This window comes from Echinops telfairi, unplaced genomic scaffold, assembly GCF_000313985.2.
Source record: "Echinops telfairi isolate 266 unplaced genomic scaffold, ASM31398v2 ScPeMD7_7469;HRSCAF=8507_0, whole genome shotgun sequence".
Lineage (NCBI taxonomy): Eukaryota > Metazoa > Chordata > Mammalia > Afrosoricida > Tenrecidae > Echinops > Echinops telfairi.
In genome coordinates, this window is record NW_022111372.1 from 43,327,876 (window position 1) to 43,338,493 (window position 10,618).

Genomic DNA, 10,618 nt, shown 5'->3' on the forward strand with positions numbered 1-10,618 from the left:
TCTTACACCATCCAACATCTCCCTTCAGCCACTTTTCTTTTTCATCACTTAACTGCTGATTCCATGAACATTGATTGTGGATCCAAGCAGCACATACTCCTTTACAATTTCAACCTTGGGTTCTATTTTTAAAACTACCTCTTGATCCATGTACAAAATCCACATCAGCATAATGAAATGTTCTCGAATTCCCATTCTTCTCAAGGTTATCCACAGTTTATTGTGGTCCACACAGTCAAATGCCTTTAATGAAACAAAAATAAACTTCTTTCTGGTATTCTTTGCTTTGAGCCTAGGTTCATCTTGCATCAGTTATGATACCCCTTGTTCCAAGTCCTCTTCTGCAGCTAACTTGAATTTCGGGCACTTTCCTGACAGTATACTGCTGCAACCACTGTTGCTGAATAAGATGGAGTAGTCTAAATAACTAAACTAAGAAATAACTTTAATTCCCTTGGTTAGAAAGTCCAGAGAGTTTTTAAGTATAAATTAAATTTAGAATCTGAAAATGTAGATGTCTCAAATAAGGAATAATATAGTGTTTTTCTCAATAAATCATATTGCCACCAGGAGTGGTTCTGGAAAAAATGATATGGATAACAAATAACATATAAAATATCTCATAAAATAAACATCTTAAAACCTCATTAAAATCTATATCAATGCAAATGTGATTTCAGAATTGTAACAAATGTCTCAGATAAAATATTTTGTATACTAAGCCTTAGAAATAATTTTTTTTATAGATAGGGTGGGCACCAGGGGGTCATATCCAAATCAGTGACCCCATGTGGCATATTAAAACTGTCCCATAGGGTTTTCTTGGATGCAATCTTCATAGAATCACATTGCCACGAGCTGCGGAGGAACTACTTATCTTTCACCTATCCTTACTCATTTCCACGAGGACTTTGCTGCTTTTAGGTGCCTGTGAGTCAGTCATGGCTCAGAGGAACCCTGTGTATAACATAAAGAAACCCTGCGTCGTCCTGAACCACCTTACCAGTTGTTCTTATACTTCAGGGCATAGTTGCAGCTACTACGTCAAATCATTTTTTTAAGAGCCTTCCTCTGATGTGTTACTCCTCTACTTCACCAAGCATGATACTGTTTCTCAGGGTCAGGTCTCTTTTGACAACATGTCCAAGGCATGTGAGACAAAGTCTTACCATCCTTGTCTCTAAGGAGCATTATGACTTTTCTTTTTCCAAGACAGATTTCTTTGTTCCTTTGGAAGTCCATGGCAGTCAAGAATAATTGCCAGAACCTTAATTCAAATGCATTGTTTCTCCATTGTCTTCCTTATTCAATGCCCAACTTTCACCTGCAAATGAGGCAATTAAAAATATCATGGCTTGATTTAGTGGCATCTTAGACCTCAAAGTGATGGTCCTGTTTTTCGAAACTTTCAAGAGACCTTGTGGAGCAGATTTACCCAATGCAATTTGTCATTTAATCTATTGGTTGCTGCTTCCATGAACACTTATATGGATTCAAACAAGAAGAAATTGTTGACAGCTTCAATCTTTTCTCCATTTATCATTTTGTTACCTATTAGTCCACTTGTAAGGCTTTTGGTTTTCTATACATTGAATTATAGAAGACGGAAATCCTTGATCTTCATACCTAAGTGCTTTAAGTCCTCCTCACTTTCAACAAGCAAAGTCGTGTCACCTGTATATTGCAGTTTGGTAATAAGCCTTCTTCAATTTTGATTCTGTTTTGCTTCATATAATCCAATTTTTCTGATTATTTGCTTAGCATACAGAATGAGTAAATATGGTAAGAGGATTCAACCCAGACACATATAAATTTTATTTACAGATGCTTGGTAAATAAATTGGTAATAATAAACTCTAGTAAAAGTCCTTCAACAATGTTTGTAATATTAAAATATTGTTTCAGCAACTTGGTTGATGTATGTTTTATTTTCCTCAGATATCAAAGGACTTCTTACATAGGATTTTGAGGAGACTCTCTAAGTGTTACTAGAGAGACTGGAGGTTTCAGGGCTCTCCTCTCTTAGTTCTTGGCACATTTGTAAAGAATTCAAAGGTGAGCAGGAGTTTCAAATGGAGCAATGGAGCTTATTTGAGGGTTACATCTCACATAGATGTTGGAGACAGGCACATTAGCTAGTCTGAGAGGATGCCACTTGATGGAAATATACATCTTTTGATAATACTGATGGTAGACCTTCTACTAGTGACTGCCTGTTTGTTGCGCACCTCCCCTTTACAGATATTGCATGCATACCTGAGTTAGTTAATTGTGCCAACCTGGCCGATAATCACATGCGGGGCTAATTGAAAGGCGGAGGGATAAATGGGTGGTGAGCCTCTCCTTTCTAGTTCTCGGGTCTCTTGTTTTGTGACGGTTGCACCGGGTGCAACTGCCTTAGCAGTTCCCTGCTTCAGATTGCAAGATTGACTTCCTACAAGACATCCCCAAGGAGAAGCTACATGGACCTATCCCGATGCAGCCCTGGGTGCTGGAGCAGCCGTGTGGAGACCCCTGCTAGTGCTGAGATGCTTGTTCATTCACTGACTCAGCTTTCCTCCTGCAGTCGGCATCATTGCCTCTGTTTTGTGAGGTGGAGGACTCTGTGGACTGGTGTTGGGTTAATGGGTTAATGTTGGACTTGTGGGCTTGGACAGCATTGGGTTGGGATGTTTTCATGATGCACCTTTTCTTTAGATAAAACTCTCTCTTATATATGAGTCGCTGTGGATTTGTTTCTCCAAAGTACCCAGACTAATACAATACCTCAAGTCCACACTCTATCCTTGTCATCAGGCAAGACCCTGGCTAGATTCTTCCTGGAAGTCATAGGTTCAATTCTGGCATTTGTGAGGACTGGGCAAAGATCATTCCCATCTTAATCTATAGCAATGTTTCTCAACTTTCCTAATGCCGTGACACTTTAATACAGTTCCTCATGTTGTGGTAACCCCCAACCATAAAATTATTTTCATTGCTACTTCATAACTGTAATCTTGCTATTGTTATGAATCAGGCAACCCCTGTGTAAGGGTCATTTGACCTCAAAAGGGGTCATGACCCACAGGTTGAGAACCGCTGTTCTATATTTTTTCACTGCCTCATTCTCCCCGTGTTGGGGATTTCTTCCCATTTGAAAATGATTACACAAATAGCTTATCTTTTCTAAACTTCCCTCTGTGTTGTGATTCCCTCTATTGTTCCTCCTTCCTTGTCCAGCATGTGTCTACTTAGCATCCCCGCCTCAAGTGAGACCATTTAAATGGTTTTACAGCGTAAGGATAGAAGATCATCCTTTTGTGTGGGCTTCATCCTGGACAGTTATAGAACTGATTTGAATAAGACCACTTTAGTCCCTATATGGGCAAGGGTAAGGATTTGAAGGTAAGGATCTGTAATACATTTACTAACAGCCTAATCTAGGAAGTTTAGGGGTGGGTTAAATTGAAAGGCAATCATTTGTAGTGACTCTGCATCTCACATGGAGGGAAACAAAAGAACCAAGGCAATTAAAGATACAAGGCCCATAGAATTTGAAGAAGAATAAAGGCTAAGTGGCACAGGAAGGGTAACATCCAAGAACCCCATGACCAACTTCAGACTGGGAGCTCCATCCATATGTGGTTTGCACTTGCAATTCTGTCTCATTGAAGGAAGTGCCAATATGGTTTTGAACTTGGTTGCTCATTTTTGCCCCAAAGCAGGGTACTTCCTTGAGCATGGTTCAAATTCCACCTTAGGCTCTTGTCTAGACCCTGCTGATTCTGGAGAACAGCTTCTCCTAAGTACCTGATCTGATCCCGCAATGTAATAAAGAGTTTGCATGTATTTTTCCTGCAGAGACCATTCCAGTATTACCATTATTCTCACTAGGTTTTTGATTCCTAATAGAATGTGGATTCATAGCCTTGCTATTTTGGGCATTCTGTTTGTGGTACTTAAAGGAATAGGCATATGGGTTATGATATTAGCAAGAGATATATCCTAGTGTGCCAAGTCCTGTCCAGTTGGTCAGTAAACATGAATATACAGGGCTTCCATAGGCAAAATAGTTACAATTCTGGTTAGGGAGACATCTTGACCTGTGGTATATAACTTATGAGATTCCAATTGTTTAGCCCCACCTACCAGTATATTTCAAAAGTAAGTGTTAGTAAAGAATGCCACAGATAGAGGACTGAACATAAGGTGTTGCTCTGTTATGTAGCTAGATTTAGGGACATGGGATTGTCCCTCCCATGCCTGCAAAGGCCACCATAGAGGAAGTTAGACAGAAATCAGTCAACCATTAGACACTTATGAAGACCCCAAATTGAGCATGCTCATACTCAAGCCACAAAGCCAGGTGAGAGGTGCACCTGGGGGCCCCAAACTAGACCCAAACCTATGAACTCACCCAGGTGGGCTTAACCAGCCAATGGGTTCCACCCATACCATCAACCACACCTCCCCAGCCAGAGTTTTGGAATATCATGACTGTGGGAAGGCCTCGCTCTTTTACCTGCTCCTGGTCAGTTGTTGGTCTTGCAAAATGAAGAGCTCATGTCCCCCAAAGGATTGCCCTTAGTGACAGCAGGGGGAGTGGAAACTAAGAAGGGCCTGAGGCTAAAGACAGTGCCAGTGCCGACGACAGGATGAACGAGGTGCTTCTCTGTTGTAAGCACGTAGAGAGCCTGATCTCCACAGGGAATTGAATAATACAGAAATCATTCTTTTGGGACCTAAATCTGAAAATGGACTAGCAATAATTCCCTAGACTAATTCTAAGCTTCTAACCATATCCAACATGAGCTGATATATGGGGTTTTTAGCTAGTAGATTAGCTATGAATTGCAAAAGATGATTTAGCCAATGTAGACATGGTGAAATATAACACTTGTGCTGTAATAATGTGTCAATAACTTCTTTTAATCCTTCCTGGTTCTGGGTGGATCAGGAACTGCATCTTGTTAACAAATGGATAGGTTTGGCATAAAGCTCTCTACCTGGAATTCCAGTTGCACATCCATGTTTACTAAACTGGTCTTTAATCTGTTAATTTTATTTAGTTCTCTTCTGACAAATAATTCAAGGATAGGGATGCATTATGTGCTGTTTGTAGAGAAAATGATTCCATATCTTGCTATGTTTTGAATGTGTGTCATGACAGAGAGGTTTATTGTGCCAATTTGGCCAACAGGAAGATGTGGGATTAATGAGATCACAGTTTGATTGGAGGGCAAAGAGATAAATGGCTCAGCAAGGCCACCCCCCCACCCCCACTCACCTATCTCTTGCTCTCCAGTTATTGGACAAGTGTGTGTCTGCTTTAGGTAGTTCTCTGCTTCAATTTGTGAGCTACACTACCTGTGGGATGAGTCAACCCGTGGATCATGTCACTGGAGCTTGAGGTTCCTTTGAAACCTGCTTTGCCATGCTGCTGGTGTGTAAGTGTCTTGAGCTTGAGGCTGGTGGATCCTGTCGTTTTCCATTGCTTGAGTTCGATATCCCATCTGAAATGATTTGCTGAGCTCCTGAGCTGCTGACTGTTGGTAACCTGCTCTGCTGTTTGCTGCCTGTGGGTGAACTCTGCCAGCATTGCCCCCGGAAAGACTCGGCTGTCTGCTTCTTTGACCTTAGACCCAGCAGCCTCATGAGTTGAAGGACTTCCAGTATACTAACTGTAATATGGAGGTGAATTTAACTGAGCCCTCTGTACAGCTATGTGACTTATTAGCTCTTATACTCCTTTTTGCAGTATAAATATAGATTAGATAGATAGATAGATGGTTGATAGATAGATGATAGATAGATAGATAGATAGATAGATAGATAGATAGATAGATAGATAGATAGATTCATGTGTCCTGGTTTTGTTTCTCTAGAGAACCCTCCCTAACACTGTCCCTGGTAATGAAGTAGAACATTCGTCTATAACTACAAGTTGGTATATGAATTAGTTTGAGGGGACGGAGGTCCTTGATAGAAGGTCAGCATGGAGAAAGCAGCTCTCATGTCAAAAAGGAAATTAACAGGCCTTTCAGCTATGCCACGGGTCACCCAGGGCTCTTATCCGTTAGTGGAGATGTTATCAGTAGGACTGGACCAGAGTAAAGAGTCCCATCAGTTCAAAGCCATGATATTTAATATTTCTGACCCAAATCTGCCTAATGCTCATGCCAATCCTTCTTTAAATGGCAAAACTTATGACATTCTGGGTTTGGATTCTGGTGATTCTCCCAGGAGGCACATACTCACTTCTGGTATCTGAGCTTCCCAAATCACTGACAATTTCCATTTTTAGTGTCCCTAAAAATTCCCTTTAGTACACCTTACGGTTAATGTCCCTTAGGGCAACTCTTACCAGGTGGAGGCTCAAAAATTTTAAACCTTCCACCCTTTGGTTATTGTCCTGCTTGCAAGAAAGATTTCAGGTAAGCAACAACGTGAAGATGAGAGTCAGAGAGAATATTTTAACAGAAAGAGTGAATTTATAGAAGGGAGATATTGGAACCAAAATCTAAACGGTCATTCAAAACCACACCATTACCAAGTCTGTGCCAATTCCCTGCCACCTTGGAGGACAGGGTAGGACTTTCTCTGCCTAATTTTCTTGAATTCAGCTTTGTTTTTGTTTTGTGTTTGGTCTTTTTTTTCACCCAATTATCATTATTTCCCTTTTGCCAAGCTTTGGCCACAAGGCATTTGGAAGCCAGGTCTCAAAAGAACTGCTACTGCAGTCGTTTTCAAGACCAATCAAGAGGCTTCTGAGGTGCAGCTTGTGTCACCTGCCTCCTGCCTGCACACAATGCATAGGCCCACACACCAGGCTATTTACATCCCTGATACATGTCTGCTGAGTGCATATATACGCAGCCAAGGATTCCAATTTCCCTAGAGTTGGCTGCATTCAGATTGAGTCACAAAATAGGCTCCCCTCCCCTTCACAGGTCCTGGGGAGACCACCCATACTTGGCAGTACCTTTCAAAGGTCCCGGTGGTCCCCTCCAAAAGTCCCCATGAGGCCACCAATTAGGTGGTAACCCTAATGCCTGACTTTACCTGAGGCCACCGGGTTATGGTTCTCGATGCCTGGTTGGTTTTATAGAAAATGTGCAAGGCTTGGCCAGCCGTTAAAGGCTGAGCCCCAACAGCACCATGGACAGAGGCGCCTGTCTGAGGTTCTCAGGTTACAGAGGACTGAAACCTCTGGTTAAAGACTCCAGGACACTGGCTCTCTAACAACCTTTTCTGTTTCTTTTCTAGATGGACAACCAGGAGTCCATTCCCAGAGAAATGCCTTTGTACTGCATCCAGTATAACCCACAGACACTAAAGAAGCAGAAACTAGTGGTCTTCTGCCATTCCATCTGGCCCCAGTACTTTCTAAGTGATGGGGACCCTGTCCAAAATGTTGCACCCTCTCCTTCCCTACTTTAATATAGCTGGAACGTTTTTGGAAGGGTATGGGAAAGTGGGCTGAATTCTCTTAGGTTTAGGCGTCTTTCCTCTTTTAAAGAGAGTAAAGAGCTTTGTTCCAAATGTAACAAAGAACCTATAAAGGGCCCAATGTCTGAAAGGCTCTCAGGCCTGTGCCCAATTATATTTATCTCTGTCACTGAACTTGTAGAATCTAACAAATAAGAGCCCCCCCCTCAAGATTCTACCTTTGGTAGAGACAGCAGAGGAATTTTGTTCTCGGTGATTCCTAAGCCTTTCGCCCTAATTGAATCCAAGCAGATATTAAGAACGATGTAGGCAGCTACTCAGATCATCCACAACAGAACATAGATACCTTTCAGCCCTCACTCTGGCTTATGACTTGGCTTGGAAAGGTGTAAGGATAATTGTAGGACAGACTATAGCCGATTTTAAGAAAGAGTGAGTACCAAAGGAATTTCAGAATTTTGCAGGTGTTTAAGTATTGCCAATATTTAACTGTTTAAGTATTTGCCAATATTGAATTTTTACAATAGGGGCTGGGGCAAGAGGCACTGACTGAGGACAAGGAGTGAATGAAAGATGCTAGCCATGCGCAGGTATTAGCTGCCATAGAGAATCAGCACAAATCTACTGCCCTCAGGTGCCAAAGACCTTTGTGCAGGGTACAAAATCCGATGTGTGTCGATATTTGTGCTAAGGGGCAAAGAATTACCTTAAGAGCAATAGGCCTGCATGTGGGCCATTGTAAACAATAGGAAACAGTTTATCATTGTAAACAAACTGGCCACTGGCAGTGCTCTGTCCAATGGGGAAGACGCAAAGGGAACGGGGACTGCTGATGGGTCTGCAACTTTTAACTGAAGACTAAAGCAGCCCAGCTTTAAAGGATTCCTGGCCCAGCAGCCAAGGATTCCTATTTCTGTGCTGGAACCCTGGTTGTGCATGGCTGTTGGCAGTTAGGCCAGTACATTTTCTTCCCACTTGGTGCTATCTATTCTCTCCTAACCTCCTTCCTCAGGAGCTTGACATGTAGGAATCACTTGTCATCCCCACTGTGCTTGGAGACCTCAATCCTAAGGGAAAGTAGAGAGAATTAACCACCACTTACAACTAAGCCTCAGGAAATTGACACAAGAGACTGAGATGAACTGGAAAGATGCAGTGTCAATAGCTCTGTTAGGTTTCAGAATTGCCCCATGGCACCCTACCTGTTTATACGTCTATGAAGTTTTACATGAGTAGCCTTTCATCCTATCAGAGCCAGATGCAGGTGCTAAAGTATCCTTAATACAGCAATATGCCACCAGAGTTGCCCAATGGCAGGAAGAATTGCATCAATATGGGTTTAATCCAAGTCCAAGGGGAAGCAAAACTACCCCCTTGTGCCGTCCTGGAGCTCTAATTCTTATGAAAACTTGAAAATATGGATCCCCACATTCAGCGCTCCAGCTACTCTGGAAGGGAAATGTCTCAGTAATTCTCTCTACCCCTCCCACTATTAAAGTTCCAGGACAAAGTGTGGGATCCATCATTCATGGGTAAAGTTGTGGAAGGCGTTGGGACAGGGTCCCTCAGAATCAGATCAAAGAAAGCAAGATAAGTACACATCTGAACTTTTAGACAACATTATAGTGGTGTTTCCTCGGCATCCTGAGACAGATAAGTGCTCTGCAGAAAACTTTACCTCAAATCCACAACAGTCTTTAAGCTAGTAAATGCTATGACACATTCCTGCGTTCAACGTACCATATATACTTGAGTATAAACTGACCCGAATATCAGCTGAGGCACCTAATTTTTACCACAAAAGCCTAAATTGTTCACCTGTTTTGCCTCTTCCAGAAGTCACAAGATTACTAATGACGCTGAGCTAATGTTTCCATCCCCCAAATCACCAATGTCTGGATCACCTCAACCCCATCCACCAGGGGCCCCTAAGTGGCTGGCAACCATTCCCAATAGAGCAGGAAAGATGTGGGCCCCAAGCACCACTTCCTGTCCATTTGCCAGCAGGAAGTAGCCATGACTGTCTCTGCCCAGTGTCCTCCAGTGATTTGGGTCCATACTCCTTCAGTGGGGAATGAAAGGTAGCTAGATTGGGAAAAGGGAGGGGCTATCTCCCCCATATGCCTGTGCTAGCAGAAATGTGGCTGGCTTGGCCACAATAAAAAGGTTTCAGGACAGTGAGGAACTTATCAGACTCGCATGGGAAACTCAAAACTGGGCCCACACCCAATGCTAGGCACCAGCCACATTACATGACACAGGTGCATCCACACTCAGTCAAAAAGGTTGGCCAATCCCTTCAACCATGCCTCCTCAGCCAGTGGAGATAAGAGGGGATAAAAGCAGGCCGCCCTCTTTTCTCTTGGTCCGGTGCTCTCTTGGAGGGTGGGGGCACACATGAGCCACCCGCACCCTCTCTGGACTAGGCTGGAGCTCTCTTTCTTGGCCTCTGGGAATTTCCTGCTCTTGATTGAGTACACATGGTTTCATGCTCCTGCTCTGGTATTTTTTCACATGTTTTTTCTCACTCCCCTGAAGTGGCCCTTTCATTTGTGAACTTTCCCATTGTCCGTGCTATGTGGCCTTGAAAACTTTACAGGAATATTATGTACTTTCTGAGACTGTAATACCTGAAACTTCCCTTTCCCTCACAAACTTCACTTGGATTTAGAAAAGCGCGTCTGCCCTGTCAATTCTGTAAGTGCTGAGAAGGACGAAGGGAGTTCAACAACCCTCAGAAACCGAACAACCAGACCCTATAAACCCTCTATGTGGGTCCCTACATCTATCAAAAGAAAAAGGCTAGTGTTATTATCTCTGACTTAATAGTAAATTCTATGAAAATATAGGAATCAGAGGAAGGAAATGGTAGCCATTTGGTGGAGTGAAGACACTCCTTGTATTTCTTGAATGGCTTTAAGATTTTTGTTAATTGTCTACCTAGTAAAGAAGATCATTTTACAACTGGAAACTTTCATAAGATCCATGGGATACTTGGCTTGATCCTATCTTCTCAAAACCTGTATCTGTGTGTGTGTGTGTGTGTGTGTGTGTGTGTGTAAGAATTTGAGTTTGGTTTCAGCAAGTTAACCAGCTTTCTTGATTGTCTTATACTTTTATTAAGCCACTTCCCAAGGTTTGTTATCTAAGTGTTTATAAAGTGTTATCTAAGGGTTTAAATCTGAAATAT